The sequence below is a fragment of the Struthio camelus genome, chromosome 2 (genome assembly GCF_040807025.1).
Source record: "Struthio camelus isolate bStrCam1 chromosome 2, bStrCam1.hap1, whole genome shotgun sequence".
In the NCBI taxonomy this organism is placed as follows: Eukaryota; Metazoa; Chordata; class Aves; order Struthioniformes; family Struthionidae; genus Struthio; species Struthio camelus.
This window is the reverse complement of record NC_090943.1, coordinates 74791256-74812421: the sequence shown is the minus strand read 5'-3', so window position 1 is coordinate 74812421 and position 21166 is coordinate 74791256.

Sequence of the window (21166 nt, the reverse complement as noted above, 5' to 3'; positions counted from 1 at the left end):
CTCGACTCACTCCCACCCGCCGACCGGCCCGCCTCGACTCACTCAGACCCACCGACCGACCCGCCTCGACTCACTCAGACCCACTGGCCCGCCTTCACTCGCGCCGACCCACAAAGCCCGCCTTCTCTCGCGCCGTCCCACCGACCGACCCACCTCGACTCACTCCAACCAACCGACCGGCCCGCCTCGACTCACTCGGACCTGCCGACCGGCCCGCCTCGAATCCCTCGGACCCGCCGACCCACCTCGACTCACTCGGACCCACCGACAGGCCCGCCTCTACTCGCGCCGACCCGCCGACCGACCGGCCTCGACTCACTCGGACCGACTGGCCCGTCTCGACTCACTTGGACCCACCGACCAGCCCGCCTCGGCTCACTTGGACCCATCGACCCGCCTCGACTCACTCGGACCCGCCGACCGGCCCGCCTTGACTTGCGCCGACCGACCGGCCCGCCTCGGCTCACTCGGACCCAGTGGCCCGCCTCGACTCGCGCTGACCCACCGACCTGCCTCGACTCACTCGGACCCGCCGACCGGCCCACCTTGACTCGCGCCGACCCACTGGCCTGCCTCGACTCACTCAGACCTGCCGAACGGCCCGCCTCGACTCACTCGGACCCGCCGAACGGCCCGCATTGACTCACTCCGACCCCACGACCCGCCTCAACTCACTCCGACCCGCCGACCGGCCCACCTTGACTTGCACCGACCGACCGGCCCGCCTCGACTCACTCGGACCCGCCGACCGGCCCGCCTCGACTCACTCGGACCCGCCGACCGGCCCGCCTCGACTCGCTCGGACCCGCCGACCGGCCCGCCTCGACTCGCTCGGACCCGCCGACCGGCCCGCCTCGACTCGCTCGGACCCGCCGACCGGCCCGCCTCGACTCGCTCGGACCCGCCGACCGGCCCGCCTCGACTCGCTCGGACCCGCCGACCGGCCCGCCTCGACTCGCTCGGACCCGCCGACCGGCCCGCCTCGACTCGCTCGGACCCGCCGACCGGCCCGCCTCGACTCGCTCGGACCCGCCGACCGGCCCGCCTCGACTCGCTCGGACCCGCCGACCGGCCCGCCTCGACTCGCTCGGACCCGCCGACCCGCCTCGACTCGCTCGGACCCGCCGACCGACCTGCCTCGACTCACTCGGACCCACTAACCTGCCTCGACTCACTCGGACCCGCCGACCGCCCCACCTTGACTCGCGCCGCCCCACCGGCCCGCCTCGACTCACTCGGACCCGCCGACCGACCCGCCTCGACTCACTTCGACCCACCGGCCCGCCTCGACTCACTCGGACCCGCCGACCGGCCCGCCTCGACTCACTCCCACCGGCCGACCGGCCCGCCTCGACTCGCGCCGCCCCACCGAACGACCCGCCTCGACTCCCTTTGACCCATCGACTGGCCCGCCTCGACTCGCGCCAACCCACCGACCAGCCCGCCTCGACTCACTCGGACCGACCGACCTGCCTCGACTCGCGCCGACCCACCGACCAGCCCGCCTCAACTCGCGCCGACCCACCGACGTGCCTCGACTCCCTCTGACCCACCGACCGACCCGCCTCGATTCACTCAGACCCACTGGCCCGCCTTCTCTCGCGCCGTCCCACCGACCGACCCACCTCGACTCACTCCAACCCACCGACCGGCCCGCCTCGAATCCCTCGGACCCGCCGACCCGCCTCGACTCACTCGGACCCACCGACAGGACCACCTCTACTCGCGCCGACCCACCGGCCCGCCTCGACTCACTCGGACCGACTGGCCCGTCTCGACTCACTTGGTCCCACCGACCGGCCCGCCTCGGCTCACTTGGACCCGCCGACCCGCCTCGACTCACGCTCACCAACCGACCCGCCCCGACTCACTCGGACCTGCCACACGGCCCGCCTTCACTCGCGCCAACCCACCGACCCGCCTCGACTCACTCGGCCCCACCGACCGGCCCGCCTCAACTCACTCGCACCTGCCGACCACCCGCCTCGACTCGCGCCGACCCACCGGCCCGCCTCGACTCGCGCCGACCCGCCGGCCCGCCTCGACTCGCGCTGACCCGCCGACCGGCCCGCCTCGACTCGCGCTGACCCGCCGACCGGCCCGCCTCGACTCGCGCTGACCCGCCGACCGGCCCGCCTCGACTCGCGCTGACCCGCCGACCGGCCCGCCTCGACTCGCGCTGACCCGCCGACCGGCCCGCCTCGACTCGCGCTGACCCGCCGTCGGGCCCGCCTCGACTCGCGCTGACCCGCCGTCGGGCCCGCCTCGACTCACTCGGACCCGCCGTCGGGCCCGCCTCGACTCACTCGGACCCGCCGTCGGGCCCGCCTCGACTCACTCGGACCCGCCGTCGGGCCCGCCTCGACTCACTCGGACCCGCCGTCGGGCCCGCCTCGACTCACTCGGACCCGCCGACGGGCCCGCCTCGACTCACTCGGAACCGCCGACGGGCCCGCCTCGACTCACTCGGAACCGCCGACGGGCCCGCCTCGACTCACTCGGAACCGCCGATCCGCCTCGACTCACTCGGACCTGCCGACCGGCCCACCTTGACTCGCGCTGACCCACTGGCCCGCCTCGAATCACTCGGACCCGCCGACCGGCCCACCTTCCACCTTGACTTGCGCCGACCGACCGGCCCACCTCGGCTCACTTGGACCCACCGGCCCGCCTCGACTCGCGCCGACCCACCGACCAGCCCGCCTCGACTCGCGCCGAACCACCGACCAGCCCGCCTCGACTCGCGCCGACCCACCGACCAGCCCGCCTCGACTCGCGCCGACCCACCGACCAGCCCGCCTCGACTCGCGCCGACCCACCGACCAGCCCGCCTCGACTCGCGCCGACCCACCGATGTGCCTCGACTCCCTCTGACCCACCGACCGACCCGCCTCGATTCACTCGGACCCACTGGCCCGCCTTCACTCGCGCCGACCCACCAGCCCGCCTTCTCTCGCGCCGCCCCTGCGACCGACCCGCCTCGACTCGCGCCGCCCCTGCGACCGACCCGCCTCGACTCCCTTGGACCGATCAACCGGCCCCCCTTGACTCGTGCCGAGCCACCAACCAGCCTGCCTCGACTCACTCGGACCCACCGACCCGCCTGGACTCACACGGAACCGCCAACCGGCCCGCCTCGACTCGCACCGACCGACCGGCCTGCCTTGACGCGCGCCGACCCACCGACCGGCCCGCCTCGACTCACTCAGACCCGCCACACGGCCCGCCTCCACTCACTCCGACCCACCGACCAACCTGCCTCCACTCACTCCGACCCACCGACCAGCCCGCCTCGACTCACTCGGCCCGACCGACCAGCCCGCCTCGACTCACTCGGACCGACCGACCGGCCCGCCTTGACTCACGCGGACCCGCCAACCGGCCCGCCTCGACTCGCTCAGACCCACCAGCCAGCCCGCCTCGACTCGCACCGACCCACCGGCCCGCCTCGACTCACTCGGACCCACCCACCGGCCCGCCTCGACTCACTCGGACCCACCCACCGGCCCGCCTCGACTCACTCGGACCCACCCACCGACCCGCCTCGACTCACTCGGACCCACCCACCGGCCCGCCTCGACTCACTCGGACCCACCCACCGGCCCGCCTCGACTCACTCGGACCCACCCACCGACCCGCCTCGACTCGCGCTGAGCCGCCGACCCGCCTCGACTCGCGCTGAGCCGCCGACCCGCCTCGACTCGCGCTGAGCCGCCAACGGACCCGCCTTAACTCGCGCCGACCGACCGGCCCGCCTGGACTCATTCGACCCGCCGACCGTCCCACCTTGACTCACTCCGACCCACCGGCCCGCCTCGACTCGCGCTGACCCGCCGACCGGCCCGCCTCGACTCGCGCTGACCCGCCGACCGGCCCGCCTCGACTCGCGCCGACCCGCCGACCGGCCCGCCTCGACTCGCGCCGACCCGCCGACCGGCCCGCCTCGACTCGCGCCGACCCGCCGACCGGCCCGCCTCGACTCGCGCCGACCCGCCGACCGGCCCGCCTCGACTCGCGCCGACCCGCCGACCGGCCCGCCTCGACTCGCGCCGACCCGCCGACCGGCCCGCCTCGACTCGCGCCGACCCGCCGACCGGCCCGCCTCGACTCGCGCCGACCCGCCGACCGGCCCGCCTCGACTCGCGCCGACCCGCCGACCGGCCCGCCTCGACTCGCGCCGACCCGCCGACCGGCCCGCCTCGACTCGCGCCGACCCGCCGACCGGCCCGCCTCGACTCGCGCCGACCCGCCGACCGGCCCGCCTCGACTCGCGCCGACCCGCCGACCGGCCCGCCTCGACTCGCGCCGACCCACTGGCCCGCCTCGACTCGCGCCGACCCGCCGACCGGCCCGCCTCGACTCGCGCCGACCCGCCGACCGGCCCGCCTCGACTCGCGCCGACCCGCCGACCGGCCCGCCTCGACTCGCGCCGACCCGCCGACCGGCCCGCCTCGACTCGCGCCGACCCGCCGACCGGCCCGCCTCGACTCGCGCCGACCCGCCGACCGGCCCGCCTCGACTCGCGCCGACCCGCCGACCGGCCCGCCTCGACTCGCGCCGACCCGCCGACCGGCCCGCCTCGACTCGCGCCGACCCGCCGACCGGCCCGCCTCGACTCGCGCCGACCCACTGGCCCGCCTCGACTCGCGCTGACCCGCCGACCTACCTCGACTCACTCGGACCCGCCGACCGGCCCACCTTGACTCGCGCCGACCCACTGGCCCGCCTCGACTCACTCGGACCTGCCGACCGACCGGCCTCGACTCACTCGGACCCGCCGACCGGCCCACCTTGACTCGCGCCGACCCACTGGCCCGCCTCGGCTCACTCGGACCCGCCGACCGGCCCGCCTCGGCTCACTCGGACCCGCCGACCGGCCCGCCTCGGCTCACTCGGACCCGCCGACCGGCCCGCCTCGGCTCACTCGGACCCGCCGACCGGCCCGCCTCGGCTCACTCGGACCCGCCGACCGGCCCGCCTCGACTCACTCGGACCCGCCGACCGGCCCGCCTCGGCTCACTCGGACCCGCCGACCGGCCCGCCTCGGCTCACTCGGACCCGCCGACCGGCCCGCCTCGGCTCACTCGGACCCGCCGACCGGCCCGCCTCGGCTCACTCGGACCCGCCGACCGGCCCGCCTCGGCTCACTCGGACCCGCCGACCGGCCCGCCTCGGCTCACTCGGACCCGCCGACCGGCCCGCCTCGGCTCACTCGGACCCGCCGACCGGCCCGCCTCGGCTCACTCGGACCCGCCGACCGGCCCGCCTCGGCTCACTCGGACCCGCCGACCGGCCCGCCTCGGCTCACTCGGACCCGCCGACCGGCCCGCCTCGGCTCACTCGGACCCGCCGACCGGCCCGCCTCGGCTCACTCGGACCCGCCGACCGGCCCGCCTCGGCTCACTCGGACCCGCCGACCGGCCCGCCTCGGCTCACTCGGACCCGCCGACCGGCCCGCCTCGGCTCACTCGGACCCGCCGACCGGCCCGCCTCGGCTCACTCGGACCCGCCGACCGGCCCGCCTCGGCTCACTCGGACCCGCCGACCGGCCCGCCTCGGCTCACTCGGACCCCACGACCGGCCCGCCTCGGCTCACTCGGACCCCACGACCGGCCCGCCTCGGCTCACTCGGACCCCACGACCGGCCCGCCTCGGCTCACTCGGACCCCACGACCGGCCCGCCTCGGCTCACTCGGACCCCACGACCGGCCCGCCTCGGCTCACTCGGACCCCACGACCGGCCCGCCTCGGCTCACTCGGACCCCACGACCGGCCCGCCTCGGCTCACTCGGACCCCACGACCGGCCCGCCTCGGCTCACTCGGACCCCACGACCGGCCCGCCTCGGCTCACTCGGACCCCACGACCGGCCCGCCTCGGCTCACTCGGACCCCACGACCGGCCCGCCTCGGCTCACTCGGACCCCACGACCGGCCCGCCTCGGCTCACTCGGACCCCACGACCCGCCTCGACTCACTCCGACCCGCCGACCGGCCCGCCTCGGCTCACTTGGACCACCGGCCCGCCTCGACTCACTTGGACCCACCGGCCCGCCTCGACTCGCGCCAACCCACCGACCAGCCCGCCTCGACTCACTCGGACCGACCGACCTGCCTCGACTCGCGCCGACCCACCGACCAGCCCGCCTCAACTCGCGCCGACCCACCGACGTGCCTCGACTCCCTCTGACCCACCGACCGACCCGCCTCGATTCACTCAGACCCACTGGCCCGCCTTCTCTCGCGCCGTCCCACCGACCGACCCACCTCGACTCACTCCAACCCACCGACCGGCCCGCCTCGAATCCCTCGGACCCCGCCGACCCGCCTCGACTCACTCGGACCCACCGACAGGCCCACCTCTACTCGCGCCGACCCACCGGCCCGCCTCGACTCACTCGGACCGACTGGCCCGTCTCGACTCACTTGGTCCCACCGACCGGCCCGCCTCGGCTCACTTGGACCCGCCGACCCGCCTCGACTCACGCTCACCAACCGACCCGCCCCGACTCACTCGGACCTGCCACACGGCCCGCCTTCACTCGCGCCAACCCACCGACCCGCCTCGACTCACTCGGCCCCACCGACCGGCCCGCCTCAACTCACTCGCACCCGCCGACCACCCGCCTCGACTCGCGCCGACCCACCGGCCCGCCTCGACTCGCGCGGACCCGCCGACCCGCCTCGACTCACTCGGACCCGCCGACCCGCCTCGACTCACTCGGACCCGCCGACCGGCCCGCCTCGACTCACTCGGACCCGCCGACCGGCCCGCCTCGACTCACTCGGACCCGCCGACCGGCCCGCCTCGACTCACTCGCGGACCCGCCGACCGGCCCGCCTCGACTCGCGCTGACCCGCCGACCGGCCCGCCTCGACTCGCGCTGACCCGCCGACCGGCCCGCCTCGACTCGCGCTGACCGCCGACCGGCCCGCCTCGACTCGCGCTGACCCGCCGACCGGCCCGCCTCGACTCGCGCTGACCCGCCGACCGGCCCGCCTCGACTCGCGCTGACCCGCCGACCGGCCCGCCTCGACTCACTCGGACCCGCCGACCGGCCCGCCTCGACTCACTCGGACCCGCCGACCGGCCCACCTTGACTCGCGCCGACCCACCGGCCCGCCTTGACTCACTCGGACCCGCCGACCGGCCCGCCTTGACTCACTCGGACCCGCCGACCGGCCCGCCTCGACTCACTCGGACCCGCCGACCGGCCCGCCTCGACTCACTCGGACCCGCCGACCGGCCCGCCTCGACTCACTCGGACCCGCCGACCGGCCCGCCTCGACTCGCGCTGACCCGCCGACCGGCCCGCCTCGACTCGCGCTGACCCACCGACCGGCCCGCCTCGACTCGCGCTGACCCACCGAACGACCCGCCTCGACTCACTCGGACCCGCCGACCGGCCCGCCTCGACTCACTCGGACCCGCCGACCGGCCCACCTTGACTCGTGCCGACCCACTGGCCTGCCTCGACTCACTCAGACCTGCCGAACGGCCCGCCTCGACTCACTCGGACCCGCCACCCAGCCCGCCTTCACTCGCGCCAACCCACCGGCCCGCCTCGACTCACTCGGACCCGCCGACCGGCCCGCCTCGACTCACTCGGACCCGCCGACCGGCCCGCCTCGACTCACTCGGACCCGCCGACCGGCCCGCCTCGAATCCCTCGGACCCGCCGACCGGCCCGCCTCGAATCCCTCGGACCCGCCGACCCGCCTCGACTCACTCGGACCCACCGACAGGCCCGCCTCGACTCGCGCCGACCCACCGGCCCGCCTCGACTCACTCGGACCCGCCACACGGCCCGCCTTCACTCGCGCCAACCCACCGACCCGCCTCGACTCACTCGGCCCCACCGACCGGCCCGCCTCAACTCACTCGCACCCGCCGACCACCCGCCTCGACTCGCGCCGACCCGCCGGCCCGCCTCGACTCGCGCCGACCCGCCGGCCCGCCTCGACCCGCCTCGACTCGCCGACCCGCCTCGACTCACTCGGACCCGCCGACCCGCCTCGACTCGCGCTGAGCCGCCGACCCGCCTCGACTCACTCGGACCCGCCGACCCGCCTCGACTCGCGCTGAGCCACCGGCCCGCCTCGACTCGCGCTGAGCCACCGGCCCGCCTCGACTCGCGCCGACCGACCGGCCCGCCTCGACTCGCGCCGACCGACCGGCCCGCCTCGACTCGCGCCGACCGACCGGCCCGCCTCGACTCACTCGGACCCGCCGACCGGCCCGCCTCGACTCACTCGGACCCGCCGACCGGCCCGCCTCGACTCACTCGGACCCGCCGACCGGCCCGCCTCGACTCACTCGGACCCGCCGACCGGCCCGCCTCGACTCACTCGGACCCGCCGACCGGCCCGCCTCGACTCACTCGGACCCGCCGACCGGCCCGCCTCGACTCACTCGGACCCGCCGACCGGCCCGCCTCGACTCACTCGGACCCGCCGACCGGCCCGCCTCGACTCACTCGGACCCGCCGACCGGCCCGCCTTGACTTGCGCCGACCGACCGGCCCGCCTCAACTCACTCGGACCCGCCAACAGGCCCACCTTGACTTGCGCCGACCGACCGGCCCGCCTCGGCTCACTCGGACCCACTGGCCCGCCTTGACTCGCGCTGACCCACCAACCTGCCTCGACTCACTCCCACCCGCCGACCGGCCCACCTTGACTCGCGCCGACCCACTGGCCTGCCTCGACTCACTCGGACCTGCCGAACGGCCCGCCTCGACTCACTCGGACCCGCCGACCGGCCCGCCTCGACTCACTCGGACCCGCCGACCGGCCCGCCTCGACTCACTCCGACCCCACGACCCGCCTCAACTCACTCCGACCCGCCGACCGGCCCACCTTGACTTGCGCCGACCGACCGGCCCGCCTCGGCTCACTTGGACCCACCGGCCCGCCTCGACTCGCGCTGACCCACCGAACCGCCTCGACTCACTCGGACCCGCCACCCAGCCCGCCTTCACTCGCGCCATCCCACCGGCCCGCCTCGATTCACTCGGACGCACCGGCCCGCCTCGACTCACTCGGACCCGCCGACCGGCCCGCCTCGACTCACTCGGACCCGCCGACCGGCCCACCTTTACTCGCGCCGACCCACCGGCCCGCCTCAACTCACTCGGACCCGCCGACCGGCCCGCTTCAACTCACTCCGACCCACCGGCCCGCCTCGACTCACTCGGACCCGCCACCCAGCCCGCCTTCACTCACGCCAACCCACCAACCCGCCTCGACTCCCTCGGCCCGACCGACAGGCCCACCTCGACTCATTCCGACCCGCCGACCGGCCCACCTTTACTCGCGCCGACCCACCGGCCCGCCTCGACTCACTCGGACCCGCCGACCGGCCCGCTTCAACTCACTCCGACCCACCGGCCCGCCTCGACTCACTCGGACCCGCCGTCGGGCCCGCCTCGACTCACTCGGACCCGCCGTCGGGCCCGCCTCGACTCACTCGGACCCGCCGTCGGGCCCGCCTCGACTCACTCGGACCCGCCGTCGGGCCCGCCTCGACTCACTCGGACCCGCCGTCGGGCCCGCCTCGACTCACTCGGAACCGCCGACCCGCCTCGACTCACTCGGACCTGCCGACCGGCCCACCTTGACTCGCGCTGACCCACTGGCCCGCCTCGAATCACTCGGACCCGCCGACCGGCCCACCTTCCACCTTGACTTGCCCCGACCGACCGGCCCACCTCGGCTCACTTGGACCCACCGGCCCGCCTCGACTCGCGCCGACCCACCGACCAGCCCGCCTCGACTCGCGCCGACCCACCGACCAGCCCGCCTCGACTCGCGCCGACCCACCGACCAGCCCGCCTCGACTCGCGCCGACCCACCGACCAGCCCGCCTCGACTCGCGCCGACCCACCGACCAGCCCGCCTCGACTCGCGCCGACCCACCGATGTGCCTCGACTCCCTCTGACCCACCGACCGACCCGCCTCGATTCACTCGGACCCACTGGCCCGCCTTCACTCGCGCCGACCCACCAGCCCGCCTTCTCTCGCGCCGCCCCTGCGACCGACCCGCCTCGACTCGCGCCGCCCCTGCGACCGACCCGCCTCGACTCCCTTGGACCGATCAACCGGCCCCCCTTGACTCGTGCCGAGCCACCAACCAGCCTGCCTCGACTCACTCGGACCCACCGACCCGCCTGGACTCACACGGAACCGCGAACCGGCCCGCCTCGACTCGCACCGACCGACCGGCCTGCCTTGACGCGCGCCGACCCACCGACCGGCCCGCCTCGACTCACTCAGACCCGCCACACGGCCCGCCTCCACTCACTCCGACCCACCGACCAACCTGCCTCCACTCACTCCGACCCACCGACCAGCCCGCCTCGACTCACTCGGCCCGACCGACCAGCCCGCCTCGACTCACTCGGACCGACCGACCGGCCCGCCTTGACTCACGCGGACCCGCCAACCGGCCCGCCTCGACTCGCTCAGACCCACCAGCCAGCCCGCCTCGACTCGCACCGACCCACCGGCCCGCCTCGACTCACTCGGACCCACCCACCGGCCCGCCTCGACTCACTCGGACCCACCCACCGGCCCGCCTCGACTCACTCGGACCCACCCACCGGCCCGCCTCGACTCACTCGGACCCACCCACCGGCCCGCCTCGACTCACTCGGACCCACCCACCGGCCCGCCTCGACTCACTCGGACCCACCCACCGGCCCGCCTCGACTCACTCGGACCCACCCACCGGCCCGCCTCGACTCACTCGGACCCACCCACCGGCCCGCCTCGACTCACTCGGACCCACCCACCGGCCCGCCTCGACTCACTCGGACCCACCCACCGGCCCGCCTCGACTCACTCGGACCCACCCACCGGCCCGCCTCGACTCACTCGGACCCACCCACCGGCCCGCCTCGACTCACTCGGACCCACCCACCGGCCCGCCTCGACTCGCGCTGAGCCGCCGAGCCGCCTCGACTCGCGCTGAGCCGCCGAGCCGCCTCGACTCGCGCTGAGCCGCCGACCCGCCTCGACTCGCGCTGAGCCGCCAACGGACCCGCCTTAACTCGTGCCGACCGACCGGCCCGCCTGGACTCCCTCGGACCCGCCGACCGTCCCGCCTTGACTCACTCCGACCCACCGGCCCGCCTCGACTCACTCGGACCCGCCGACCGGCCCGCCTCGACTCCCTCGGACCCGCCGACCGGCCCCGCCTTAACTCGCGCCGACCGACCGGCCCACCTGGACTCATTCGACCCGCCGACCGTCCCACCTTGACTCACTCCAACCCACCGGCCCGCCTCGGCTCCCTCGCACCCGCCGACCGGCCCGCCTCGGCTCCCTCGCACCCGCCGACCGGCCCGCCTCGGCTCCCTCGCACCCGCCGACCGGCCCGCCTCGGCTCCCTCGCACCCGCCGACCGGCCCGCCTCGGCTCCCTCGCACCCGCCGACCGGCCCGCCTCGACTCACTCGGACCCGCCGACCGGCCCGCCTCGACTCACTCGGACCCGCCGACCGGCCCGCCTCGACTCACTCGGACCCGCCGACCGGCCCGCCTCGACTCACTCGGACCCGCCGACCGGCCCGCCTCGACTCACTCGGACCCGCCGACCGGCCCCGCCTTAACTCGCGCCGACCGACCGGCCCGCCTGGACTCATTCGACCCGCCGACCGGCCCGCCTCGGCTCACTTGGACCCACCGGCCCGCCTCGACTCACTCGGACCCGCCGACCGGCCCGCCTCGACTCACTCGGACCCGCCGACCGGCCCGCCTCGGCTCCCTCGCACCCGCCGACCGGCCCGCCTCGGCTCCCTCGCACCCGCCGACCGGCCCGCCTCGGCTCCCTCGCACCCGCCGACCGGCCCGCCTCGACTCACTCGGATCCGCCGACCGGCCCGCCTCGACTCACTCGGACCCGCCGACCGGCCCGCCTCGACTCACTCGGACCCGCCGACCGGCCCGCCTCGACTCACTCGGACCCGCCGACCGGCCCGCCTCGACTCACTCGGACCCGCCGACCGGCCCGCCTCGACTCACTCGGACCCGCCGACCGGCCCGCCTCGACTCACTCCAACCAACCGACCGGCCCGCCTCGACTCACTCGGACCTGCCGACCGGCCCGCCTCGAATCCCTCGGACCCGCCGACCCGCCTCGACTCACTCGGACCCACCGACAGGCCCGCCTCTACTCGCGCCGACCCACCGGCCCGCCTCGACTCACTCGGACCGACTGGCCCGTCTCGACTCACTTGGACCCACCGACCGGCCCGCCTCGGCTCACTTGGACCCATCGACCCGCCTTGACTCACGCTCACCAACCGACCCGCCCCGACTCACTCGGACCTGCCACACGGCCCGCCTTCACTCGCGCCAACCCACCGACCCGCCTCGACTCACTCGGCCCCACCGACCGGCCCGCCTCAACTCACTCGCACCCGCCGACCACCCGCCTCGACTCGCGCCGACCCGCCGGCCCGCCTCGACTCGCGCCGACCCGCCGGCCCGCCTCGACTCGCGCGGACCCGCCGACCCGCCTCGACTCACTCGGACCCGCCGACCCGCCTCGACTCACTCGGACCCGCCGACCCGCCTCGACTCACTCGGACCCGCCGACCCGCCTCGACTCACTCGGACCCGCCGACCCGCCTCGACTCACTCGGACCCGCCGACCCGCCTCGACTCACTCGGACCCACTGACCCGCCTCGACTCGCGCTGAGCCACCGACCCGCCTCGACTCACTCGGACCCGCCGACCCGCCTCGACTCACTCGGACCCGCCGACCCGCCTCGACTCACTCCGACCCACCGGCCCGCCTCGACTCACTCGGACCCGCCGACCGGCCCGCCTCGACTCACTCGGACCCGCCGACCCGCCTCGACTCACTCAGACCCGCCGACAGGCCCACCTTGACTTGCGCCGACCGACTGGCCCGCCTCGGCTCACTCGGACCGACTGGCCCGCCTCGACTCGCGCTGACCCACCGACCTGCCTCGACTCACTCGGACCCACCGACCCGCCTCGACTCACTCGGACCCGCCGACAGGCCCACCTTGACTTGCGCCGACCGACCGGCCCGCCTCGGCTCACTCGGACCCAGTGGCCCGCCTCGACTCGCGCTGACCCACCGACCTGCCTCGACTAACTCGGACCCGCCGACCGGCCCACCTTGACTCGCGCCGACCCACTGGCCTGCCTCGACTCACTCAGACCTGCCGAACGGCCCGCCTCGACTCACTCGGACCCGCCGAACGGCCCGCATTGACTCACTCCGACCCCACGACCCGCCTCAACTCACTCCGACCCGCCGACCGGCCCACCTTGACTTGCACTGACCGACCGGCCCGCCTCGACTCACTCGGACCCGCCGACCGGCCCGCCTCGACTCACTCGGACCCGCCGACCGGCCCGCCTCGACTCACTCGGACCCGCCGACCGGCCCGCCTCGACTCACTCGGACCCGCCGACCGGCCCGCCTCGGCTCCCTCGGACCCGCCGACCGGCCCGCCTCGGCTCCCTCGCACCCGCCGACCGGCCCGCCTCGGCTCCCTCGCACCCGCCGACCGGCCCGCCTCGGCTCCCTCGCACCCGCCGACCGGCCCGCCTCGACTCACTCGGACCCGCCGACCGGCCCGCCTCGACTCACTCGGACCCGCCGACCGGCCCGCCTCGACTCACTCGGACCCGCCGACCGGCCCGCCTCGACTCACTCGGACCCGCCGACCGGCCCGCCTCGACTCACTCGGACCCGCCGACCGGCCCGCCTCGACTCACTCGGACCCGCCGACCGGCCCGCCTCGACTCACTCGGACCCGCCGACCGGCCCGCCTCGACTCACTCGGACCCGCCGACCGGCCCGCCTCGACTCACTCGGACCCGCCGACCGGCCCGCCTCGACTCACTCGGACCCGCCGACCGGCCCGCCTCGACTCACTCGGACCCGCCGACCGGCCCGCCTCGACTCACTCGGACCCGCCGACCGGCCCGCCTCGACTCACTCCAACCAACCGACCGGCCCGCCTCGACTCACTCGGACCCGCCGACCCGCCTCGACTCACTCGGACCCACCGACAGGCCCGCCTCTACTCGCGCCGACCCACCGGCCCGCCTCGACTCACTCGGACCGACTGGCCCGTCTCGACTCACTTGGACCCACCGACCGGCCCGCCTCGGCTCACTTGGACCCATCGACCCGCCTTGACTCACGCTCACCAACCGACCCGCCCCGACTCACTCGGACCTGCCACACGGCCCGCCTTCACTCGCGCCAACCCACCGACCCGCCTCGACTCACTCGGCCCCACCGACCGGCCCGCCTCAACTCACTCGCACCCGCCGACCACCCGCCTCGACTCGCGCCGACCCGCCGGCCCGCCTCGACTCACTCGGACCGACTGGCCCGTCTCGACTCACTTGGACCCACCGACCGGCCCGCCTCGGCTCACTTGGACCCATCGACCCGCCTTGACTCACGCTCACCAACCGACCCGCCCCGACTCACTCGGACCTGCCACACGGCCCGCCTTCACTCGCGCCAACCCACCGACCCGCCTCGACTCACTCGGCCCCACCGACCGGCCCGCCTCAACTCACTCGCACCCGCCGACCACCCGCCTCGACTCGCGCCGACCCGCCGGCCCGCCTCGACTCGCGCCGACCCGCCGGCCCGCCTCGACTCGCGCCGACCCGCCGGCCCGCCTCGACTCACTCGGACCCGCCGACCCGCCTCGACTCACTCGGACCCGCCGACCCGCCTCGACTCACTCGGACCCGCCGACCCGCCTCGACTCACTCGGACCCGCCGACCCGCCTCGACTCACTCGGACCCGCCGACCCGCCTCGACTCACTCGGACCCGCCGACCCGCCTCGACTCACTCGGACCCGCCGACCCGCCTCGACTCACTCGGACCCGCCGACCCGCCTCGACTCACTCGGACCCGCCGACCCGCCTCGACTCACTCGGACCCGCCGACCCGCCTCGACTCACTCGGACCCGCCGACCCGCCTCGACTCACTCGGACCCGCCGACCCGCCTCGACTCACTCGGACCCGCCGACCCGCCTCGACTCACTCGGACCCGCCGACCTGCCTCGACTCACTCGGACCCACCGACCCACCTCGACTCGCGCTGAGCCACCGACCCGCCTCGACTCACTTGGACCCGCCAACGGACCCGCCTTAACACGCGCCGACCGACCGGCCAGCCTCGACTCATTCGACCCGCCAACCGGCCCACCTTGACTCACTCCGACCCACCGGCCCGCCTCGACTCACTCGGACCCGCCGACCGGCCCGCCTCGACTCACTCGGACCCGCCGACCCGCCTCGACTCACTCAGACCCGCCGACAGGCCCACCTTGACTTGCGCCGACCGACTGGCCCGCCTCGGCTCACTCGGACCGACTGGCCCGCCTCGACTCGCGCTGACCCACCGACCTGCCTCGACTCACTCGGACCCACCGACCCGCCTCGACTCACTCGGACCCGCCGACAGGCCCACCTTGACTTGCGCCGACCGACCGGCCCGCCTCGGCTCACTCGGACCCAGTGGCCCGCCTCGACTCGCGCTGACCCACCGACCTGCCTCGACTCACTCGGACCCGCCGACCGGCCCACCTTGACTCGCGCCGACCCACTGGCCTGCCTCGACTCACTCAGACCTGCCGAACGGCCCGCCTCGACTCACTCGGACCCGCCGAACGGCCCGCATTGACTCACTCCGACCCCACGACCCGCCTCAACTCACTCCGACCCGCCGACCGGCCCACCTTGACTTGCACTGACCGACCGGCCCTCCTCGACTCACTCGGACCCGCCGACCGGCCCGCCTCGACTCACTCGGACCCGCCGACCGGCCCGCCTCGACTCACTCGGACCCGCCGACCGGCCCGCCTCGACTCACTCGGACCCGCCGACCGGCCCGCCTCGACTCACTCGGACCCGCCGACCGGCCCGCCTCGACTCACTCGGACCCGCCGACCCGCCTCGACTCACTCGGACCCGCCGACCGACCTGCCTCGACTCACTCGGACCCACTAACCTGCCTCGACTCACTCGGACCCGCCGACCGCCCCACCTTGACTCGCGCCGACCCACCGGCCCGCCTCGACTCACTCGGACCCGCCGACCGACCCGCCTCGACTCACTTCGACCCACCGGCCCGCCTCGACTCACTCGGACCCGCCGACCGGCCCGCCTCGACTCACTCCCACCGGCCGACCGGCCCGCCTCGACTCGCGCCGCCCCACCGAACGACCCGCCTCGACTCGCGCCGCCCCACCGAACGACCCGCCTCGACTCCCTTTGACCCATCGACTGGCCCGCCTCGACTCGCGCCAACCCACCGACCAGCCCGCCTCGACTCACTCGGACCGACCGACCTGCCTCGACTCGCGCCGACCCACCGACCAGCCCGCCTCAACTCGCGCCGACCCACCGACGTGCCTCGACTCCCTCTGACCCACCGACCGACCCGCCTCGATTCACTCAGACCCACTGGCCCGCCTTCTCTCGCGCCGTCCCACCGACCGACCCACCTCGACTCACTCCAACCCACCGACCGGCCCGCCTCGAATCCCTCGGACCCGCCGACCCGCCTCGACTCACTCGGACCCACCGACAGGCCCACCTCTACTCGCGCCGACCCACCGGCCCGCCTCGACTCACTCGGACCGACTGGCCCGTCTCGACTCACTTGGTCCCACCGACCGGCCCGCCTCGGCTCACTTGGACCCGCCGACCCGCCTCGACTCACGCTCACCAACCGACCCGCCCCGACTCACTCGGACCTGCCACACGGCCCGCCTTCACTCGCGCCAACCCACCGACCCGCCTCGACTCACTCGGCCCCACCGACCGGCCCGCCTCAACTCACTCGCACCCGCCGACCACCCGCCTCGACTCGCGCCGACCCACCGGCCCGCCTCGACTCGCGCGGACCCGCCGACCCGCCTCGACTCACTCGGACCCGCCGACCCGCCTCGACTCACTCGGACCCGCCGACCCGCCCGCCTCGACTCACTCGGACCCGCCGACCGGCCCGCCTCGACTCACTCGGACCCGCCGACCGGCCCGCCTCGACTCGCGCTGACCCGCCGACCGGCCCGCCTCGACTCGCGCTGACCCGCCGACCGGCCCGCCTCGACTCGCGCTGACCCGCCGACCGGCCCGCCTCGACTCGCGCTGACCCGCCGACCGGCCCGCCTCGACTCGCGCTGACCCGCCGACCGGCCCGCCTCGACTCGCGCTGACCCGCCGACCGGCCCGCCTCGACTCACTCGGACCCGCCGACCGGCCCGCCTCGACTCACTCGGACCCGCCGACCGGCCCGCCTCGACTCACTCGGACCCGCCGACCGGCCCACCTTGACTCGCGCCGACCCACCGGCCCGCCTCGACTCACTCGGACCCGCCGACCGGCCCGCCTCGACTCACTCGGACCCGCCGACCGGCCCGCCTCGACTCACTCGGACCCGCCGACCGGCCCGCCTCGACTCACTCGGACCCGCCGACCGGCCCGCCTCGACTCGCGCTGACCCGCCGACCGGCCCGCCTCGACTCGCGCTGACCCACCGACCGGCCCGCCTCGACTCGCGCTGACCCACCGAACGACCCGCCTCGACTCACTCGGACCCGCCGACCGGCCCGCCTCGACTCACTCGGACCCGCCGACCGGCCCACCTTGACTCGTGCCGACCCACTGGCCTGCCTCGACTCACTCAGACCTGCCGAACGGCCCGCCTCGACTCACTCGGACCCGCCACCCAGCCCGCCTTCACTCGCGCCAACCCACCGGCCCGCCTCGACTCACTCGGACCCGCCGACCGGCCCGCCTCGACTCACTCGGACCCGCCGACCGGCCCGCCTCGACTCACTCGGACCCGCCGACCGGCCCGCCTCGACTCACTCGGACCCGCCGACCGGCCCGCCTCGAATCCCTCGGACCCGCCGACCGGCCCGCCTCGAATCCCTCGGACCCGCCGACCCGCCTCGACTCACTCGGACCCACCGACAGGCCCGCCTCGACTCGCGCCGACCCACCGGCCCGCCTCGACTCACTCGGACCCGCCACACGGCCCGCCTTCACTCGCGCCAACCCACCGACCCGCCTCGACTCACTCGGCCCCACCGACCGGCCCGCCTCAACTCACTCGCACCCGCCGACCACCCGCCTCGACTCGCGCCGACCCGCCGGCCCGCCTCGACTCGCGCCGACCCGCCGGCCCGCCTCGACTCGCGCCGACCCGCCGACCCGCCTCGACTCACTCGGACCCGCCGACCCGCCTCGACTCGCGCTGAGCCGCCGACCCGCCTCGACTCACTCGGACCCGCCGACCCGCCTCGACTCGCGCTGAGCCACCGACCCGCCTCGACTCGCGCTGAGCCACCGACCCGCCTCGACTCGCGCCGACCGACCGGCCCGCCTCGACTCGCGCCGACCGACCGGCCCGCCTCGACTCGCGCCGACCGACCGGCCCGCCTCGACTCGCGCCGACCGACCGGCCCGCCTCGACTCGCGCCGACCGACCGGCCCGCCTCGACTCACTCGGACCCGCCGACCGGCCCGCCTCGACTCACTCGGACCCGCCGACCGGCCCGCCTCGACTCACTCGGACCCGCCGACCGGCCCGCCTCGACTCACTCGGACCCGCCGACCGGCCCGCCTCGACTCACTCCCACCCGCCGACCGGCCCGCCTCGACTCACTCGGACCCGCCGACCGGCCCGCCTTGACTTGCGCCGACCGACCGGCCCGCCTCAACTCACTCGGACCCGCCAACAGGCCCACCTTGACTTGCGCCGACCGACCGGCCCGCCTCGGCTCACTCGGACCCACTGGCCCGCCTTGACTCGCGCTGACCCACCAACCTGCCTCGACTCACTCCCACCCGCCGACCGGCCCACCTTGACTCGCGCCGACCCACTGGCCTGCCTCGACTCACTCGGACCTGCCGAACGGCCCGCCTCGACTCACTCGGACCCGCCGACCGGCCCGCCTCGACTCACTCGGACCCGCCGACCGGCCCGCCTCGACTCACTCCGACCCCACGACCCGCCTCAACTCACTCCGACCCGCCGACCGGCCCACCTTGACTTGCGCCGACCGACCGGCCCGCCTCGGCTCACTTGGACCCACCGGCCCGCCTCGACTCGCGCTGACCCACCGAACCGCCTCGTCTCACTCGGACCCGCCACCCAGCCCGCCTTCACTCGCGCCATCCCACCGGCCCGCCTCGATTCACTCGGACGCACCGGCCCGCCTCGACTCACTCGGACCCGCCGACCGGCCCGCCTCGACTCACTCGGACCCGCCGACCGGCCCACCTTTACTCGCGCCGACCCACCGGCCCGCCTCAACTCACTCGGACCCGCCGACCGGCCCGCTTCAACTCACTCCGACCCACCGGCCCGCCTCGACTCACTCGGACCCGCCACCCAGCCCGCCTTCACTCACGCCAACCCACCAACCCGCCTCGACTCCCTCGGCCCGACCGACAGGCCCACCTCGACTCATTCCGACCCGCCGACCGGCCCACCTTTACTCGCGCCGACCCACCGGCCCGCCTCGACTCACTCGGACCCGCCGACCGGCCCGCTTCAACTCACTCCGACCCACCGGCCCGCCTCGACTCACTCGGACCCGCCGTCGGGCCCGCCTCGACTCACTCGGACCCGCCGTCGGGCCCGCCTCGACTCACTCGGACCCGCCGTCGGGCCCGCCTCGACTCACTCGGACCCGCCGTCGGGCCCGCCTCGACTCACTCGGACCCGCCGTCGGGCCCGCCTCGACTCACTCGGACCCGCCGTCGGGCCCGCCTCGACTCACTCGGACCCGCCGTCGGGCCCGCCTCGACTCACTCGGAACCGCCGACCCGCCTCGACTCACTCGGACCTGCCGACCGGCCCACCTTGACTCGCGCTGACCCACTGGCCCGCCTCGAATCACTCGGACCCGCCGACCGGCCCACCTTCCACCTTGACTTGCCCCGACCGACCGGCCCACCTCGGCTCACTTGGACCCACCGGCCCGCCTCGACTCGCGCCGACCCACCGACCAGCCCGCCTCGACTCGCGCCGACCCACCGACCAGCCCGCCTCGACTCGCGCCGACCCACCGACCAGCCCGCCTCGACTCGCGCCGACCCACCGACCAGCCCGCCTCGACTCGCGCCGACCCGCCGACCAGCCCGCCTCGACTCGCGCCGACCCACCGATGTGCCTCGACTCCCTCTGACCCACCGACCGACCCGCCTCGATTCACTCGGACCCACTGGCCCGCCTTCACTCGCGCCGACCCACCAGCCCGCCTTCTCTCGCGCCGCCCCTGCGACCGACCCGCCTCGACTCGCGCCGCCCCTGCGACCGACCCGCCTCGACTCCCTTGGACCGATCAACCGGCCCCCCTTGACTCGTGCCGAGCCACCAACCAGCCTGCCTCGACTCACTCGGACCCACCGACCCGCCTGGACTCACACGGAACCGCGAACCGGCCCGCCTCGACTCGCACCGACCGACCGGCCTGCCTTGACGCGCGCCGACCCACCGACCGGCCCGCCTCGACTCACTCAGACCCGCCACACGGCCCGCCTCCACTCACTCCGACCCACCGACCAACCTGCCTCCACTCACTCCGACCCACCGACCAGCCCGCCTCGACTCACTCGGCCCGACCGACCAGCCCGCCTCGACTCACTCGGACCGACCGACCGGCCCGCCTTGACTCACGCGGACCCGCCAACCGGCCCGCCTCGACTCGCTCAGACCCACCAGCCAGCCCGCCTCGACTCGCACCGACCCACCGGCCCGCCTCGACTCACTCGGACCCACCCACCGGCCCGCCTCGACTCACTCGGACCCACCCACCGGCCCGCCTCGACTCACTCGGACCCACCCACCGGCCCGCCTCGACTCACTCGGACCCACCCACCGGCCCGCCTCGACTCACTCGGACCCACCCACCGGCCCGCCTCGACTCACTCGGACCCACCCACCGGCCCGCCTCGACTCACTCGGACCCACCCACCGGCCCGCCTCGACTCACTCGGACCCACCCACCGGCCCGCCTCGACTCGCGCTGAGCCGCCGACCCGCCTCGACTCGCGCTGAGCCGCCGACCCGCCTCGACTCGCGCTGAGCCGCCAACGGACCCGCCTTAACTCGTGCCGACCGACCGGCCCGCCTGGA